Raw genomic sequence first — 19,198 nt, 5'->3', positions numbered from 1 at the left:
TGTTGCTGCCTCCTTTGTCAAATATTAATTGACCATAGAGACTTGGGTTTATTTCTGGGCTCTCTGTTCTGTTCCATTGGTCTATGTGCCTGTTTTTATGCCAATACCAGGCTGTTTTGATTACAGTGGCCTGTAAACAGTTTAGTATCAGGTATTGTGATTCCCTCCTACTTTACTCTTCTTTCTAAAAATTGCAGCAGCTATCCAGGGTCATTTATGGTTCCATATAAATTTTTGAAGTGTTTGTCCTATGTCTGTGAAATATGTCATTGGTACTTTAATAGGTATTGCATTGAATGTGTAAATTGCTTTGGGTAGTATGGACATTTTGATGATATTAATTCTTCCAATCCATGAACACGGTATATGTTTCCATTTGTGTCTTCCTTGATTTCTTTCTTCAGTGTTATGCAGTTTTCTGAATACAGGTCTTTTACCTCTTTGGTTAGGTTTATTCCTAGGTATTTTATCTTTATTTTTGCTATATTGAATGGGATTTTTTTTCTTGATTTCAGCTTCTGCTGTTTCATTGTTGGCGTATAGAAATGCCTTTGATTTCTGGATATTGACTTTGTATCCTGCTGTTTTTCCATATTCATTTATTAGGTCAAGCAGTTTTTTGGCTGAGTCTATAGGATTTTCTATGTACACTATCATGTCATTTGCAAACAGTGACAGTTTGGTTTTCTTCTTTCCGATTTGGATACCTTTTATTTCCTTTTCTTATCTGATTACTGTAGCTAAATCTTCCAATACTATATTGAATAGAAGTGGTGAGAATGGACAGCCTTGTTTTGTTCCTGATCTTAGTGGAAAAGATTTTATTTTTTTCCCATTGACTATGATGTTGGCTATAGGTCTGTCATATATAGCTTTTATTATGTTGAGGAACGCTCCCTCTATTCCCATTTTGCTGAGTGTTTTTATCATAAATGGGTGCTGTATTTTATCAAATGCCTTTTCTGCATCTATTGATATGATCATGTGATTTTTGTCTTTGATTTTGTTTAGGTGTTGTATTACATTTACTGATATGCAAATATTGTACCATCCTCGCATCCCTGGGATGAATCCCACTTGGTCATAATGTATGATCTTTTTAATGTATTGTCGCATGCGGTTTGCCAATATTTTGTTGAGGATTTTAGCGTCAATGTTCATCAGCTAAATGAACATTGCTAAATGTTTGCCTGAAGTTTTCTTTCTTTGTTGCGTCTTTGTCTGGTTTTGGGATTGGGATGGTGCTGGCCTCATAAAAAGAGTTTGGGAGTCTTCCATCATTTTGGATTTTTTGGAATAGTCTGTGAAGGATAGGTGTTAGCTCTTCCTTAAATGCTTTGTAGAATTCTCCTGTGAAACCATTTGGTTCAGGGCTTGCTGGGAGTTTTTTGATTACTGCTTCAATTTCATTTGCTGTTATTGGTCTGTTCAGGCTTTCTGCTTCTTCTTCATTGAGCTTTGGAAAATCATATTTTTCTAGAAATTTGTCCATTTCACCTAGGCTTTCAAATTTCCTGGCATACAGTTCTTTGTAGTAATTTCCTACAATCCTTTGCATTTCTGTGATGTCAGTTATTATCTCTCCTCTTGTATTTCTGACTGTGTTTATCTGGATCTTCTCTCTTTTTTGTCTTGATGAGTCTGCTCAAAGGTTTGTTAATTTTGTTTATCTTCTCAAGAACCAGCTTCTGGATTCATTGATCCTTAGAACTGTGCTTTTAGTCTCTATGTCATTTAATTCTGATCTGATCTTGGTTATTTCCTTCCTTCTGCTTGCTCTGGGCTGTCTTTGTTGTTGTTCCTCGAGTTCTTGTAGATGTAGAGTTAGGTTGTTTGTTTGAAATGTTTCTAACTTTTTTAGGTGGGCCTGTATCGCTATGAACTTCCCTCTCAGGACTGCCTTGGCTGTGTCCCATAAGTTTTGGGTTGTTGTGAGTTCATTTTCATTTGTTTTCAGAAACTTTCTGATTTCTTCCTTATTTTCATTCTTGACCCATTCATTGTTTAATAGCGTGCTATTTAATCTCCATGATTTTGAGTGTTTTGGGATTTTTCCCTTAGGATTTGTTTCTAGTTTCAGTCCCTTGTGGTCTGAGAAAATGCTTGGTATGATTTCAATTTTCTTGAACTGGTTGAGGCTTGTTTTGTGTCCTATCATGTGGTCCATCTTGAAAATGTTCCATGTACATTTGAAAAGAATGTGTATTTAGTTTCTTTGGGATGGAGGGCTCTGTATATATCAGTTAAGTCCATTTCATCTAGAGCATTGCTCAATGCCACAATATCTTTGTTGATATTTTGTTTAGAAGATCTGTCCATTTTTGACAGTGGGGTGTTAAAATCCCCCACTATAATTGTGTTGCTGTCAATATCTTTCTTGAAGTCCTCTAAGATTTTCTTTATGTATTTGGGTGTTCCTATGTTGGGTGCATATTTATTTACAATGCTTATGTCTTCTTGGTGGATTCTTCCCTTGAGTATTATGAAGTGACCTTCTGGGTCTCTCTTCATGGACCTTTTTGGAAGTCTATTTTGTCTGATATGAGTACTGCTACCCCAGCTTTTTTCCTGTCCATTTGCTTGGAAGATTTGTTTCCAGCCCTTCACTTTCAGCCTGTGTAGGTCTTTTATCCTGAGGTGGGTCTCTTGTAGGCAGCATATGTGTGGGTCATGCTTTCTTATGCATTCAGCTATTCTATGTCTTTTGACTGGAACATTTAATCCATTTACGTTTAAGGTTATTCTTGATAGGTACTTATTCATTGCCATTTATGTATCTGTGTTCCTCTCTCTCTCTTTTCCTTCCTTTCCTTAAAGCAGTCCCTTTAGAATCTCTTGCAGAGCTGGTTTCGTGGAGATGTATTCTTTTAGACTTCTTTTGTCTGGGAAGCTTCGTATTTGGCCTTCTATCTTGATTGAGAGCCTTGTTGGGTAAAGTAGCCTTGGTTGCAGACCTCTGGTTCTCATTACTTGGGATATTTCTTGCTATTTTCTTCTGGCTTGTAGTGTTCCATTGAGAAGTCAGCTGTTAGCCTTATTGGGGCTCCCTTTTATGTTATTTACTGTTTCTCCCTTTCTGCCTTTAAGATTCTCTCTTTGTCTTGAATTTTTGCCATTTTAATTATGATGTGTCTTGAGGTGGGCCTCTTTAGGTTCCTCTTGATTGGGACCCTCTGTGTTTCCTGGATTTGTGTGACTTTTTCTCTCATCAAATTAGTAAAGTTTTTTAATATTACTTTTTCAAATAGGTTTTCTATCCCTTGCTTTTCTCCTTCTTCTTCCAGTATCCCTATTATATGGATATTATTACATTTCATATTGTCTTGCATTTCTCTTAATCCCTCTTCATTCTTTCTGAGCCTCTTTTCCTTTTCTTGCTCTTTCTGGGTGTTTTTTTCTACTTTGTCCTCCAGCTTGCTGATCTGATCTTCTGCTTCACTGATCCTGCTTTTCATTCCTTCTACTGTGTTCTTCAGTTCAGAAATTGTATTCTTCATTTCCTCTTGGCCCTTGTTGACAGTTTCTATTTCCTTTTTCATGTTGATATAGTTTGCAGTGAGTTCGTTGTAGTTTCCCTATAGTTTCTGGTAGCTCATTGTGAGCTCATTGAGCTTCCTGACAATCATTGCTTTGAACTCAATATCTGATAGTTGAGTTGCGTTTACTTCATTTATCATTCTTTCTGAGGCTTCCTCCTTTCCCTTCATTTGGGGATTGTTTCTTTGTTTTCTCATTGTTTGTGGGACTCTTCTTATTAGCCTCTGTTTCTTAAATTGATCTGTTCTGGCTCCCTGGGTTTATGGTGTGAACTTCTGTCATAGAATACCTGTGAGATTCAGTGGTGAAGTCTCCTTCGGGTATCCCGGTGTTCACAGCTTCCCCATACTCTTTTTTTGTGATCAGTTGGAGGGTTAAGGCAAAATGGTTTAAGACAGCAAGACAGTATTCTATGATATTTACAGTAGCAGCCAGTAGAGAAGAGATAGGAGATCCTTTGGCTACATATAGTGTTAACCGTGATCTTCCTCCCCACTAGCCACTCTTTAGAAAGGATGGAAAGTAGATAAAACTCTTATTGGGGAGGAAAGGGTTGTGAGTTGGATCTAGAAATCTGTGAGGCTGTGGGAGGCGAGATTCTGATGTAGGGTGAGAGTAAAGAATAGTAAATAGGTGTAGTGTGTGAGAGAATAGAGTTAACCACTACAGTAATAGAGTTCGGGAAACCGTGAAGTGGGCTAAGATCTGGGAGGGCTGTTGTGTAGTGTTTACAATTGTATGGAATAGCTATTATTTATGGTAGTATTAGAGCAACAGCGATATGACAGAATCTATGAGATCTAGATAACAAGAATAGGGAGTATAGAACCTTGAGTAGTGTACTAATGGAACACAAATGAAGGACAGTAAATTAGGAATACACTATGAATGACATAACAGGGGAAACCTGACAAATGATACAATATAACCATCCAAGCAAAGAAGACTATACATAAAGAAGAGGAATACCAAAATACTATTAAAATAAAAAATGTAAGAATAATGAAAAATGATAATACAAATATGCAGTAACTTGCGGTTCAAAAATAAAAGAGAAAAAAAAAGAAGGAAAAAGAGCAGAAGATGGAAGGAAGAAGAGATAAATTTGGAAAGGAAGAAGGAATAACACTAGAAAGACAGAAAGAGAAGCATAAGGAATTGAGAGGTATAGGTAAGGAAGATGGCGTCTTTGCTCTAGGCATCGTTTTTCTCGGTTTCTGTGAAGAGGAGCGAAACTCGCGGATCGGTGGAGAGGCAGAGCAAGTGGACTGGGTTACCGAATCACTTTTGAAAGCAGGACATCGGGCATTATTGCGATCACTGGAAAACCAGACGGTAGGGAGACTGCTTCGGAACAAAAGGGACCCAGGGATCAGTGCAGGGTCTGGGGGTGTGCAGTCCCCATGCCCGGTGCTCCAGGGTCTGCCTCAGGGCTCCCAGGAGAAGGGAGTCACTGTTCTCTCCACCCAATACGGGGTTGAGCAACTCCAGGGGAGAACGTGTTGCTTGAAGGAACAGATTGGCCAGTTGGTCTTGGAAAAAATCGCCCAGGGACTCGAACACCTACCCAGAGACCTGGGAGAAGTGAGGGCCCCCAGCCAACATGACCGTCACTGGTTGGGAAAGGCGCCAACACCCCTGGCCCAGTTGGGGTGCGGATCGGTGGAAAACAAAGAGCTGGGAAGAACTCCGCTCGCGCCCCATTGGGAAGCCTGACCCGCGCTCGCTGTGAACTTGGCGGAGGGGTCGCAGCGTGGCACTTAGGGTGATCCTAGAGCCTGAATCTCAAAAGTTCGGTGGAGGGGTGCACACTTTTACGCTTCCCAGGGAGGGCGCAGTGAATCCCAAAACGCCTCTGGGTGCCTTCTGAGATCATAGAGCTGGAACCCTGCAGGACCCCGGAGTCCGGAAGAACGCGGCAGTGAGCTCTAGAGAGCGAGTATGCTTGGGAGCACCCAGGGTACCTGACAGTCTTGCTAAGATCTGACTGGGAAGAGAAAGAAACATTTCAAAGGTCCCTCAGCCAGCTGAAGCCAGCAAGATCAGAAAAACTGGTCTGGCCAGTTAGAAACCAACAAGAGATTTTTCTTATTTTGTTTTGTTTTGTTTTGTTTTTGTGGCTGTTGTTGGTTGATTGATTTTATCTTGTGTTTTGTGTGACATTTTATTTTTCAATTCTTATTATTTTTATACCTCGCAATCCCTTGTTTCTTTCCATTCATCCTAATATTATTCTTTCTGCTCCAAATTTATCTCTCCTACACTTCATCTTCTTTTCTTTCCTTTCTTTTTTTCAATCCTGCAAGTTACTGTAAATTTGTATTATCTTTTTCTCACTTTTCCAATATTTTTATTTTAATAGTATTTTGGTATTCTTTTTCTTTCTGTATAATCTTCTTTGCTTGGCTGGTTATACTGTCATTTGATAGGTTCCCACTGGTATCTCAGTCACAATGTGTTGATAATTTACTATTCTTCATCTGTGTTCCATTAATAGACCTCTCAATGTTCTATACTCTTTATTCTTGTTATCTAGATCTCATCAATTCTGCCACGAGACTGTCACTTTACTATTACTGTTAATAAGACCTAGTTCATACGATTGTAAATACTACTCAATACCCCTACCTGATCTCAGCCCACCTTGCAATTTTCTGAACTATACTATTGTGGGGGTTGTCTCTATTCTTTTACACACTACTCCTATATACTAATCTTTAATCCAATCCTACCTTAGAATCTGACCTCCCACAGCCTCACACTTTCTAGATACAACTAACAATCCTCTTGTCCCCAATAAGAGTCTTACCTTCTTTCCATCCTTTCTAAAACGTGGATAGTGGGGTGCAGAATCACAGTTAACACTATAAGGAGCAAAAGGATAACCCATCTCTTCTCTACTGGCTGCTAATGTAAATATCATAGTAGATTGTATTGCTGTCTTAAACCATTTTGCCTTAACCCTCCAACTGATCACAAAAAAAGAGTAGGGGGAAGCTGTGAACACCAGGATACACGAAGGAGATTGCACCACTGAATCTCACAAATATTCTATCACAGAAGTTCACACCATAATTTCAGGGAATCAGAACAGATCAAATTAACAAACAAGAAGAAAAAAGAAGAAACCCACAAACAATGAGAAAACAAAGAAACAACCCCCAATTGAAGGGAAACGAGGAAGCCTCAGGAAAAATGCTAAATGAAATAGAGGCAACTCAACTATCAGATATGGAGTTCAAAACAGTGATTACCAGGAAGTTCAATGAACTCACAATGAGCTATCAGAAATTAGAGGGAAACTACATCAACCTCACTGAAAACTATATAAACATGAAAAAGGAAATAGAAACTATCAACAAAGGTCAAGAGGAAATGAAGAATACAATTTCTGAACTGAAGAACACAATAGAAAGAATGAAAAGCAGGATCAATGAAGCAGAAGATCAGAATAGCGAGCTGGAGGACAAAGTAGAAAAAAAACACCCAGAAAGAGCAAGAAAAGGAAAAGAGGCTCAGAAAGAATGAAGAGGGATTAAGAGAAATGCAAGACAATATGAAACATAATAATATCCATATAATAGGGATACCAGAGGAGAAGAAGAAGAGCAAGGGATAGAAAACCTATTTGAAAAAGTAATAATGGAAAACTTCCCTAAATTGATGAGAGAAAAAGTCACACAAATCCAGGAAACACAAAGAGTCCCAATCAAGAGGAACCCAAAGAGGCTCACCTCAAGACACATTACAATTAAAATGGCAAAATTTCAAGACAAAGAGAGAATCTTAAAGGCAGTAAGGGAGAAAAAGGAAGTAACATACAAGGGAGCCCCAATAAGGCTAACAGCTGACTTCTCAATGGAAACACTTCAAGCCAGAAGAGAATGGCAAGAAATACTCCAGGTAATGAGAACCAGAGGTCTGCAACCAAGGCTACTATATCCAGCAAGGCTCTCAATCAAGATAGAACGCCAAATACGAAGCTTCCGAGACAAAAGCAGTCCAAAAGAATACACCTCGACCAAACCAGCTCTGCAAGAGATCCTAAAGGGCCTGCTTTAAGGAAGGGAAGGAAGAGAGAGAGAGAGAGAGAGAGAGAGAGAGAGAGAGAGAGAGAGAGAGAGAAACACACATTCATAAAAGACAATGAATAAGTACCTATCAAAAATAACCTTAAACGTAAATGGATGAAATGCTCCAATCAAAAGACATAGAATAGCTGATTGGATAAGAAAAAATGACCCACATATCGGCTGTCTACAAGAGACCCACCTCAGGATAAAAGACCTACACAGGCTGAAAGTGAAGGGCTGGAAACAAATCTTCCAAGCAAATGGACAGAAAAAAAAAGCTGGGGTAGCAATACTCATATCAGACAAAATAGACTTCCAAAAGAGGTCCATGAAGAGAGACCCAGAAGGTCACTTCATAATACTCAAGGGAAGAATCCATCAGAAGACATAAATATTGTAAATATATATGAACCCAACATAGGAACTCCCAAATACATAAAGAAAATCTTAGAGGACTTCAAGAAAGATATGGACAGCAACACAATTATAGTGGGAGATTTTAACACCCCACTGTCAAAAATGGACAGATCTTCTAAACAAAATATCAACAAAGATATTTTGGCATTGAGCAATACCCTCAATGAAATGGAATTTACTGATATATACAGAGCCCTCCATCCAAAAGAAGCTAAATATACATTCTTTTCAAATGTACATGGAACATTCTCAAAGATAGACTACATGATAGGACACAAAACAAGCCTCAACAAATTCAAGAAAATTGAAATCATACCAAGCATTTTCTCAGACCACAAGGGACTGAAGCTAGAAACCAACCCCAAGGAAAAAAACCAACAGCACTCAAAATCATGGAGATTAAATAGCACGCTATTAAACAATGATTGGGTCAAGAATGATATTAGGGAAGAAATCAAAAGGTTTCTGGAAACAAATGAAAATGAACTCACAACAACCCAAAACTTATGGGACACAGCCAAGGCAGTACTGAGAGGGAAGTTTATAGCAATAAAGGCCCACCTAAAAAGGTTAGAAACATTCCAAACAAACAACCTAACCCTACGTCTACAAGAACTCGAGGAACAACAACAAAGGCAGCCCAGAGCAAGCAGAAGGAAGGAAATAACCAAGATCAGATCAGAATTAAATGACATAGAGACTAAAAGCACAGTTCTAAGGATCAATGCATCCAAGAGCTTGTTCTTCGAAAAGATAAACAAATTTGACAAGCCTTTAAGCAGACTCATCAAGAAAAAAAGAGAGAACACCCAAATAAACACAATCAGAAATAAAAGAGGAGAGATTACAACAGATACCACAGAAATACAAAGGATTGTAAGAAATTACTACAAAGAACTGTATGCCAAGAAATTTGAAAACCTAGGTGAAATGGACAAATTTCTAGAAAAATATAATCTTCCAAAACTCAATGAAAAAGAAGTAGAAAGCCTGAACAGACCAATAACAACAAAAGAAATTGAAGCAGTAATCAAAAAACTCCCAACACACAAAAGCCCGGGACCAGATGGTTTCATAGGAGAATTCTACAAAGCATTTAAGGAGGAGCTAACCCCTATCCTTCACAGACTATTCCAAAAATTCCAAAAGATGGGAGTCTCCCAAACTCTTTTTATGAGGCCAACATCATCCTAATTCCAAAACCAGATAAAGACACAACAAAGAAAGAAAACTTCAGGCCAATATCGCTGAGGAACATTGACGCTAAAATCCTCAACAAAATACTGGCAAACCGCATCCAACAGTACATTAAAAAGATCATACACCATGACCAAGTAGGATTCATTCCAGGGATGCAAGGATGGTTCAATATTCGCAAGTCAGTAAATGTAATACATCACATAAACAAAAGAAAGACAAAAACCACATGATTAATTCCATTGGTGCAGAAAAAGCACTTGATAAGGTACAGCACCCATTCATGATAAAAACACTCGGCAAAGTGGGTGTTGAGGGAGTATTATGTTGAGGGAGCATTCCTCAACATAATAAAGACCATTTATGAGAGACCTACAGCCAACATCATACTCATTGGGCAAAAATTAAAATCTTTTCCACTAAGATCAGGAACAAGACAAGCATGTCCACTTTCACCACTTCTATTCAATGTAGTACTGGAAGATTTAGCCACAGCAATCAGACAAGAAAAAGAAATAAAAGGCATCCAAATCGGAAAGGAGGAAACCAAACTGTCACTATTTGCAGATGACATGATAGTATACATAGAAAATCCTATAGACTCTACCAAAAAATTGCTTGAATTAATGAATTTGGCAAAACAGTGGGATACAAAGTCAATATCCAGAAATCAAAGGGATTTCTGCACACCAACAATGAAACAGCAGAAGCAGAGATCAAGGAAAAAATCCCATTTGAAATAGCAAAAAGAAAAATAAAATATCTAGGAATAAACTTAACCAAAGAGGTAAAAGACCTGTATTCAGAAAACTATATAACACGCAGGAAAGAAATCAAGGAAGACACAAACAAATGGAAACATATACCATGTTCATGGATTGGAAGAATTAATACCATCAAAATGTCCATACTACCCAAAGCAATCTACACATTCAATCCAATTCCCATTAAAGTACCCATGGCATATTTCACAGACATAGAACAAACACTTCAAAAATTTATATGGAATTATAAACGACCCTGAATAGCTGCTGCAATTTTGAGAAAGAAGAGTAAAGTAGGAGGGATCACAATACCCGACACTAAAGTATACCACAAGTCCACTGTAATCAAAACAGCCTGGTGTTGGCATAAAAACAGGCACATGGACCAATGGAACAGAACAGAGAGCCCAGAAATAAACCCAAGTCTCTATGGTCAATTAATATTTGACAAAGGAGGAAGCAACATAAAATGGAGTAAAAATAGCCTCTTCAACAAATGGTGTGGGAAGAACTGGACAGCCACGTGCAAAAAAATAAAACTTGAGCACCAACTTACACCATATACAAAAATAAATTCAAGGTGGATAAAAGACTTAAATATAAAACGTGACACCATTAAAGTCCTAGAGGAGAACGTAGGTAGGAAAATCTCAGATATTTCACGAAGACACTTTTTTACTGACATGTCTCTTATAGCAAGGGACATAAAGGAAAGAATAAACAAGTGGGACCTCATCAAAATTAAAAGCTTCTGCACAGCTAAAGAAAACAGTATCAAAATAAAAAGAGATCCAACTGTATGGGAAAACATATTTGCCAATGATACCTCAGGCAAGGGTTTAATCTCCAAAATATATAAAGAACTTACAAGACTGCACTCTAAGAAGACAAGGAATCCAATTAAAAAGTGGGCAAAGGACTTAAACAGACACTTCTCCAAGGAGGACATACAGAAAATCCAAAGACACATGAAACGATGTTCAATATTGGTAGCTATCAGAGAGATGCAAATTATAACCACAATGAGATACCACTTCACACCAGTCAGAATGGCCATCATAAACAAAGCAACAAACAACAAGTGTTGGAGAGGTTGTGGAGAAAAGGGAACCCTAGTGCACTGTTGGTGGGACTGCAGAGTGGTGCAGCCACTATGGAAAGCAGTATGGAACTTCTTCAGAAAACTAAAAATGGATCTGCCTTTGGACCCAGCAATTCCACTGCTGGGACTCTATCCTAAGAATACTAAAACACCAATTCAAAAGAACCTGTGGATCCCAATATTCACAGCAGCACAATTTACAATAGCTAGATGCTGGAAGCAACCAAGTTGCCCATCAGTGAATGAATGGATCAAAAAACTATGGTACATTGACACAATGGAATTCTATGCAGCAGAAAGAAAGAAGGAGCTCCTACCCTTTGCAACAGCTTGGATGGAGCTGGAAAACATTATGCTAAGTGAAACAAGCCAGTCAGTGAGAGACAAATACCGTATGATCTCACCTTTAACAGGAACCTAAACAACAAAACAAAGAAACAAGCAAAATATAACCAAAGACACTGAAATAGAGGACAGGCTGACAGTGCCCACAGAATAGAGTAGAGGGAATTTCAGGGGACAGTGGGAAGGGTTCACAGGAACAAACTTAAAGGACACATGGTCATAAACTAAGGGGAGGGTGGTAATGGGAGGGAAGTGGGGAGGGGTGGGAGGGGGGCTGGATTGGGAGTAAAAAGGAGAAAACTGTAATTGAATAATGATTAAAATAAAATAAAATAAATAAAAATACATAAAAAAAGAATTGAGAGGTATAAAAATAATAAGAATTAAAAAATAAAAAGTTACTTAAAAAAAGACAAAATAACAAAAAAACCTCTTGTTGGTTTCCAACTGGCCACACCATTTTTTCTGGTCTTGCTGGCTTCAGTAGGCTGAGGGGCAACTGGTATCTCTTTTCCTACTTCCAATTCAGCACTCAGTCAGCCTCTCGAGTACAGTCCCCAGGGCTAGCCGCACGTTCTCCCCAGAGCCAGTCTGGTGCCTCTCCACAGGGCCCTGGGTATGGGACCTGGGTCTTCCTAAGGACACTCTCCTGAGCTTACGGCTGTTGTCTCCTGGATCCTGTGGAGTGTGGAGTGTGGAGTGCGCTCACCTTCCCCGTGTTCACGGCTGTGTGCTCTGGGGATCCTGCAGAGCACCTGTGCCTTTTCCTTGTTCACAGCTTTGGGCTCCTGGTCTTCCACAGAACCACACTCTCTGGGTTGCGGGCGTGGGCACAGCGCATGGCCAGGCCGCCCTTTGTCCCACAGTCTCCAGTGCACACTCTTCTCAGGGCTATGCGTGGGTGCTCACAGCCCGTGTGTGATTGTCTTTCAGTTCTCACTCCCCTCTCTCTGTCTTCAAGCAACCAGGCCTCCCCTGGTGCTGCTCAATCCTTGTTTGGCTGGGGTGGGAGCTGTTGACCTCGCTCTCTCCCAAGTGGCCTGAGGCAGACCCAGGAGCACAGGGCCTGGGGCTGCAACCTAGTCCGGGCGCTGCTCCCTGGGCCCTTATTATTCTGAAGCACTCTCCTTACCGTCTGGTTTTTCAGTGTCCACTACAATTTTTGATCTCCAATTTTCATGTATGTTGTGATATTGTTGGCTGTTTGCTCTGTTCCTCTGCTGATTGGCTAGGTTTTTCTTCTGTGTGTAAGGGGAGTGGAATCTGCTCTCTCCTACCACGCCGCCATCCTCCTGGAACCGGTACTCTTTATCAGTCCTTGCATTTATTTATTTATTTATTTATTTATTTATTTATTAAACCCTCACCCAAAGTTACGTTTTTATTGATTTTTTTAGAGGGAGAGGAAGAGAGAGAGAAAGCAAGATAGAGGGAAACATCTATGTGACAGAAACATCCATTGGTTGCTTCCCTGACCAGGAATGGAACCGGCAATCTAGGAAGGTGTCCCGACCGGGAATTGACCCTGCAAACTTTTGGTGTATGGTGCAACCTTCCAACTAACTGGGCTGCACCAGCCAGGGCATTTCTCCAGTTTAAACAATTTTTTTTAAAAAAGATTATATTCATTCATTTTTAGAGGGGAAGGGAGGAAGAAAGGGAGAGAAACATCAATGAGTGGTTGCCTCTCCTGTGTCCCCCATTGAAGGCCTGGCCAGAAACCCAATATGACAGTCTGTCTGGGCAGAGGCCTCTTAACTCAGCCAGTGTGGACAGCTCCTCCCCTCACAGGCTCTCTCCTCCTCTTGGTCCTCAGTGTCCTCACTTAGCACTGCTTTAAAGTCGGAGACCAGAGCAGGATGCAGATTTTCCAGGTAGAGCAACATGGGTGATCCTGTGTGTGCTGGGGGGAGCGGCAGGGAAATGTGGGATGTGGAGCATCAGAGTCCTCTCGCCAGGGATCCCTGTGAAACCTTTCTGCAAACTTGCTCTCAGTGTAGATTTCTCCTTGCTTCCTGTTTCCTGTTTTCTGCTGACTGAATTTGGGCTGCTATCTGATGTTAAGTCTGAGCCCTGCAAATTCGCACATTGTACAGGTTTGCTGCTCAGAGGATATTTGTACAGATACATGATTCCTTTCACCACTTAACAGACACTATAAATAAACTTGAAGCTTTCTGGGGCAGAGCTGGGTGAGTCGGCAAAATTGGTTCTGAGGGCAGCTGGTGGGCGGAAAGCACTAGGAAGGGTCAGAAGCAGGGCTCTGACTGCCATGCATTGTGGCCAAGCTGATTTGGAAAATTCCTGGATTCCTCTTCTCAGTTTATGAGAAGGGGTTTTCTATTCACTATCTTTAAGGCATGAAAACATAAGTCTTCTTTCCAAAGGAGCGTCTGTCTTTCTGACAGTGTTTCAGGTGTGTATTTGATGGCTCCTATCAGAGGAGCCTGCCCTTCCCAGCTAGCATTTTCAGCCTGTCCCAGGCAAGGTCCTCTCCACTCCCAGTTCTTCTAATGGCTCTCCCTGCTGCCAAATGTGTGTAGCCAGTGAGGAGACAAAGTATTTACAATGAAATACCATGCTCCTGTGATACTGACCATTGATGAATAAGGAAAGGGCCACCTTTTTCACAATGTAGGCTCAACATCAAGGTCAGAAGGAATCAACAAGCAGAGGGAGTTTTGATCAATTTATTTATTTAACAATGTGTTGTGAAGAACTCTGTGTTCAGTTATGTGCTTGTCCCAGATAATAAGGGAATACAAGACTGGACACTGCCCAAAAGGGTCCATCGTCACGAACCTTACAACTGACCAGGGCAGAGTAGAGAGAGCAGATGCAGAACTCCCGACTGAGATCTGAGCTCCATGGGAACCCCTGAGGGCACTGGGAGAGCCAGTGGCGAGGGGACCTCAGCGCAGCTATCCTGTGGGTGGTGACAGTGTTGGGGGCAGAGGCTTTGGAGAAAATAATGAAATTTGAGTTTTAACAAACTGTCTGATTGTAGAGGTGAAGAGGGACTAAGGAAAAGAGGATCAGCTAGGGGCTGTGGCAGGGAAACCAGTCCCAGTGGCCTGGATCAGCCTGAAGGTGGGAGCAGGGACACTCCTGCATGTTTTGGAGGTCGATTCCACAGGATGGATGAGCAAAACTGAGGAGTGATGTGCGGTAGGCAACCCCATGACTCCGCAAGCACCCTGGGCTGAGGCCATTCACTGAAAGGGAGTGGGGGGGAATGGGATCATCCCTGTGACCTGAAGGCAAGACAGGCTGGAGACCATGGAGGTCAAAGGTTTCCTGTGGCCATTTCTGTGTGAGATGCCCATGAACTTGCCCAGTGGAAAGGTTGAGTGGGATATGAAAGTTCAGAGCTCTGGGGTGGGTCCAGGCTACAGAGTACGTTCCAATGTAGTTCAGAGGAAGAAGTTACTGAGGGGACGGGGGAAGCGCGTGCAGTGCCCAGAACCCGAGCTGAGGAGGCACCTGAAGCCTGTATGTTTGTGCAGAGGAAGAGCAGGAAGCAAAAAGGAGACTGACCAGGGGAGTGGAACAGAAGTTCTAGGAAGGAGAAGTCAAGTAGCCAGTCTAGGGGAAGTAGGGGCTCTTGGCTGCAGGAGGTTCAGTTTGCAGTTACTCCATTTCCCTGAAATGAGTTGTGTTTCTTACCCACAGGAACTCACAGAACAATGGCAGCTCCATTGCACAGCTCGAGTTTCAGCATCAGTGAACCTGGGACCAGCCATGGTGAGAGGGGACTTGGGCTCCCCAGGCCAGGCTGAAGGAGGGGACCTGGCAGGAGCTCTCCTGTCCTGTCTCCTAGTCCCCAACTGAGCAAGACCCAAATACCCCCAACCCCATTTCTCATTTTGTCTTCATCGACTCTGCTCTTTCTTTTTCCTGGACCCTCCACCTTGGCCCCTCCTAATGTGGCATCACCAGTCAGAGGAAGAGAGGTTACAGTGTCCTGAGAGATCCAGGCTTGATGAGGGCTCTTGTCTCCTACTTCCAAACATGTGCACACATCAGGAGGGTCAGCCATAGCCTTTCTGCGTGTTTCTCTGCCCCTCTCTTCAGTCTTAGAGAAAGTTGGGAAGGAGAAATGTGAGAGTAAATGAGTTTTTAAAGTCCCTATGTCCTAGCTCCAGGTGGCCTCACTGTAACCAACAAATTCCACAGACTGGCTCACTCCATTTCTCACATAAACCCCCTTTTACTCCCTTGTGTACAGAAAGTAACTGCATCAGTTGATTTCATGGTGGTTTGCAAACCACACCACAATGTGTTGGCCTGGAAATATCAGTAATTTTGTTGGCAGTTCTTGGTTCTGGGCCAGCTGAACTCATCACACCCGGACTCCCTCATGTACCTGGTGGTAAGTGGTAGTTCAGTGTATAACTTGATAATCTTTTTTTTTTTAGATGAAATGTGTTGGGGTGAGAAGATTAATAACACTATATAAGGTTCAGGTGTACAATCCTATCATTCATCATCCGTGTATTACATCATGTATTCACAACCCAAAATCTTGTCTCCTCCTATCACCACACATTTCACTCTGTTTACCCTGTTCCACTTTGCCCCTCCTTTCTTTCCTCCTGGTAAACACCATGTTGTTGTCTGTGTCCATGAGTTTGTTTTGTTTTTTTTCACCTGTGGCTTCCTATTTTATATCCCACACATGAATGAAATCATATGGTTCTTGTCCTTTTTTCATGTGACTTATTTCATCTAGCATGATTCTCTCAAGATCCAGCAACTGGATAATTTGGAATTGGGTAGCCCCATGGATGTGTCTGCTAGTCAGCATGCTCTTGGCCAGGCCAGAGTGACAGGCATAGGTGGACCTGTGTCCCTTACCACTGAGCAGGCAAGTCTAGTCTCTTCCTCAGGCAGCTACAGGGCTCTGAGGGGAGACGGAGACAGCCAGCCCATCCACACTTTTAGGACCCATGCTGGGATCATGCTTCTGCTGCCCTCTTGTCCAGAATGAGTCACATGGCCCACCCAGATTGAAGAGTGGGAAATGGACTCAGCATTCCTGGATGTAGCTACATATCCACATCCCAAAGAGGCACATATCCCAGATGGGAACAGTCCATGGCCACAGCAGCACTCTGTCACATAGATCACCACGTGCCCTCAGCATTGGCAAACTCCTCCAGGGTGGAGCTGGCCTGTGGTGGCCTTTTGTCTCATCTCCCAGGATTTTCCCACTCCCTGTGTGGTGACAGCTGACGCCCTCAGGGTGTCCCTAGGTGGTGCCTTCCACTGTGATGCTAATGGCACAGTGATCTGAAATCCCACCCACATTCTCCTTGTTGGTAACTATCCTGTGTCCCGTGTTCTCAGTTTCTGGAAACTTACCCTCTCATCCCAGGATGCTGGTTATCAAATGTGGGAAACTTGCCCTCAGGGGTGGTTTGGCTACTCCCTGGATTAGCTACAGCTTCCCCACAGAGTGTGTGGAAGATGGGGAATTATTACTGATCTTGTGGAAGTCAGAGATGGGGTTTCTGCCAAATCTTTCCTCCGTTTGATGGATATTTTAGAAAATCATTCCAGTTACAGAATAGGCAGAAGGGGGCATACTGGAAATAAAGAGGCCACTCGGGGAACAGCTGAGGCATGGATGGTGATGTAGGTTGGGATGGTATGATGGTCTTCTACATGGAGAGAAGCAGTCAGATTGTGGATGGAGGCAAGAGAACTTGCTGGTGGGTTGGATCTGGAAAGCCAAGAGAAGAGAGGAATCAAGGGAGATTCCTAGACTTTTGGTCTGAGGGCTTGGGTGATGGTGATGATTTCTGTGAAAGGGAAATGCAGGTATCACTCATGTCCCTAATGTCATCAGTGTGACCACATGGGCATGAACTCTGAGCAGAGACAGTGGCTGTGGTACAGGGTCCCCCCTGCAGGCCTCTGTCTCACACAAGGGCTGCACTGGAGGGTGTTCTTTCTCAGGAAAACAGGCCCTCAGATGTGGTCATCAGTTGACTTGCCTGGTCCTGGGCTGTGCCCACCAAATCCGGAAGCTTCCACTGTGAGACCCACTAAAGAGAGAAGCAGAGATCTACTAAACAGAAGTAGGGGAGGTGCTATGCAGATGGTCTGGTGTTTACCTTCACAGTTATTTTGAAAACATGGTTCGGTTGGTAGGCTATGCTGCTCTGTTATTAATTAACCTGCAAGTTTCCTAGGAGGTAGGTGCACCTAACCAAGTGAGGCTAAGAAAGTGTAATTCTACTGATGCTAATCTACATGAGTTGTTGTTGTTGTTGTTGTTGTTGTTGTTGTTATTTAGGTGTCAAGGATTTTTATTTATAGTAACTCCAGGGAATTGTTAATACTTTCTGGTTATACATCTTCAACATATTAATTTAAAATAAGAAAACTTCATTAGATTTCTACACAAAGCTGTAGTTTTAAGTAAGGTGTTTTGTGCTCTGTGGGTCACAGTCCCTGACAGGAGGGCTGTGTATGTGACATATAAAGGGTCTCTCCTTCTTTCTGCTCAGGTTCCCTTCTCACCCTATAAGGATGGAGGGCCTGAGTGCCTCCCCCCGGATTCTTCATGGGAAGAAGAAAAGTTCCCTTGTGACTATGATGTGGGGGTTAGAGGATCTTCTGCTATGATGTCCCACAGTCCGCTTTTCTGTCACTTGCTGCCTTGGCTTAGGAGGGATAGCACCTACAGTGGTTCAGAGTTCTCACTTACACCCTTGGGCACCTTCCTCTATGGGCTCTCAGCTGCCAAAAGTCAGAGTGAGCAGCCCAAGGGTCTCCTGAGATGGGCTGGGAGTTCTCTGATTCCTGCAGAAGAGCTTCCTCAGAGTTCCTGTGGGTGCAAGGGTCACACACGGACAGGACCTGATGAAGCAACAGAGATGGGCACAGGTGGGTGTGAGTACTGCAGGGGGAATGCTGCAGGTCAATCCTAATGCTGTGGCTTTATTTCCTGATGTTCCAGGGCTTGGAAACCAAGACCCCAGAGAGTCACAACTGAGACTAGTCTTAGTGGGTAAGACTGGAGCCAGAAAAAGTGCCACAGGGAACAGCATCCTTGGGAAGAGAGTGTTTCACTTCAGCATTGCAACAAAATATGTCACCAAGGTCTGTGAGAAAGGGAGTAACACCTGGACTGGGAGAGAAATTGTGGTTGTGGACACACCTGGTCTTTTCCACACCAAGGTGCCAAATACTGACACACGAAAGGAGATTGCTTGTTGCATCCTCCTGATGTCCCTGGGGCCTCATGCACTGCTCCTGGTGGTCCCACTGGGCCAATACACAAGAGAGGAGCAACAGGCTGTGGAGAGGTGCTGATGATGTTAGGTCCCAGGGCTAGGAGATACATGATTCTCATATTTACCCAGAAGGATGACTTGGATAACATAGTGTTCTGTGATTACTTAGAGGAAGCTCCAAAATTCAATCAGGATCTGATGAAGAAGTTCAAGGATCATCACTGTATATTTAACAAAAAGGCCAGAGGGGCTGAGCAGGAGGCCCAGAGGGCACAGCTGCTGGACCTGGTCCAGCACATGGTAATGGAGAACAAGTGAGGATTCTACATTAAGATGTACCAAAGGGCAGAGAAGGAGATTCAGACACAGATCCGAGTGATACAAGAGCAATGCAGAGCTGAGCTGGAGCAAGAGAATAGGTAGGTAAGAAAGGAATGTGAGGAGAAAATCAGAAACCTGAAGGATAGCCTGGAGTGGGAAAAGAGAAAGGCAGAAATGGAGAGGGATTTGGCAGAAAGG

At 42.4% G+C, this 19,198-nt stretch overlaps 1 pseudogene; it reads left to right on the top strand.

Moving 5' to 3' along the window:
- Positions 1-13,290: 13,290 nt before the first annotated feature.
- LOC114507483 lies at positions 13,291-19,192 on the top strand (annotated as a pseudogene).
- Positions 19,193-19,198: the final 6 nt, after the last annotated feature.

Source organism: Phyllostomus discolor, chromosome 10, assembly GCF_004126475.2.
Source record: "Phyllostomus discolor isolate MPI-MPIP mPhyDis1 chromosome 10, mPhyDis1.pri.v3, whole genome shotgun sequence".
Classification (NCBI taxonomy): Eukaryota; Metazoa; Chordata; class Mammalia; order Chiroptera; family Phyllostomidae; genus Phyllostomus; species Phyllostomus discolor.
This window is presented reverse-complemented; position numbering and strand designations above follow the sequence as displayed.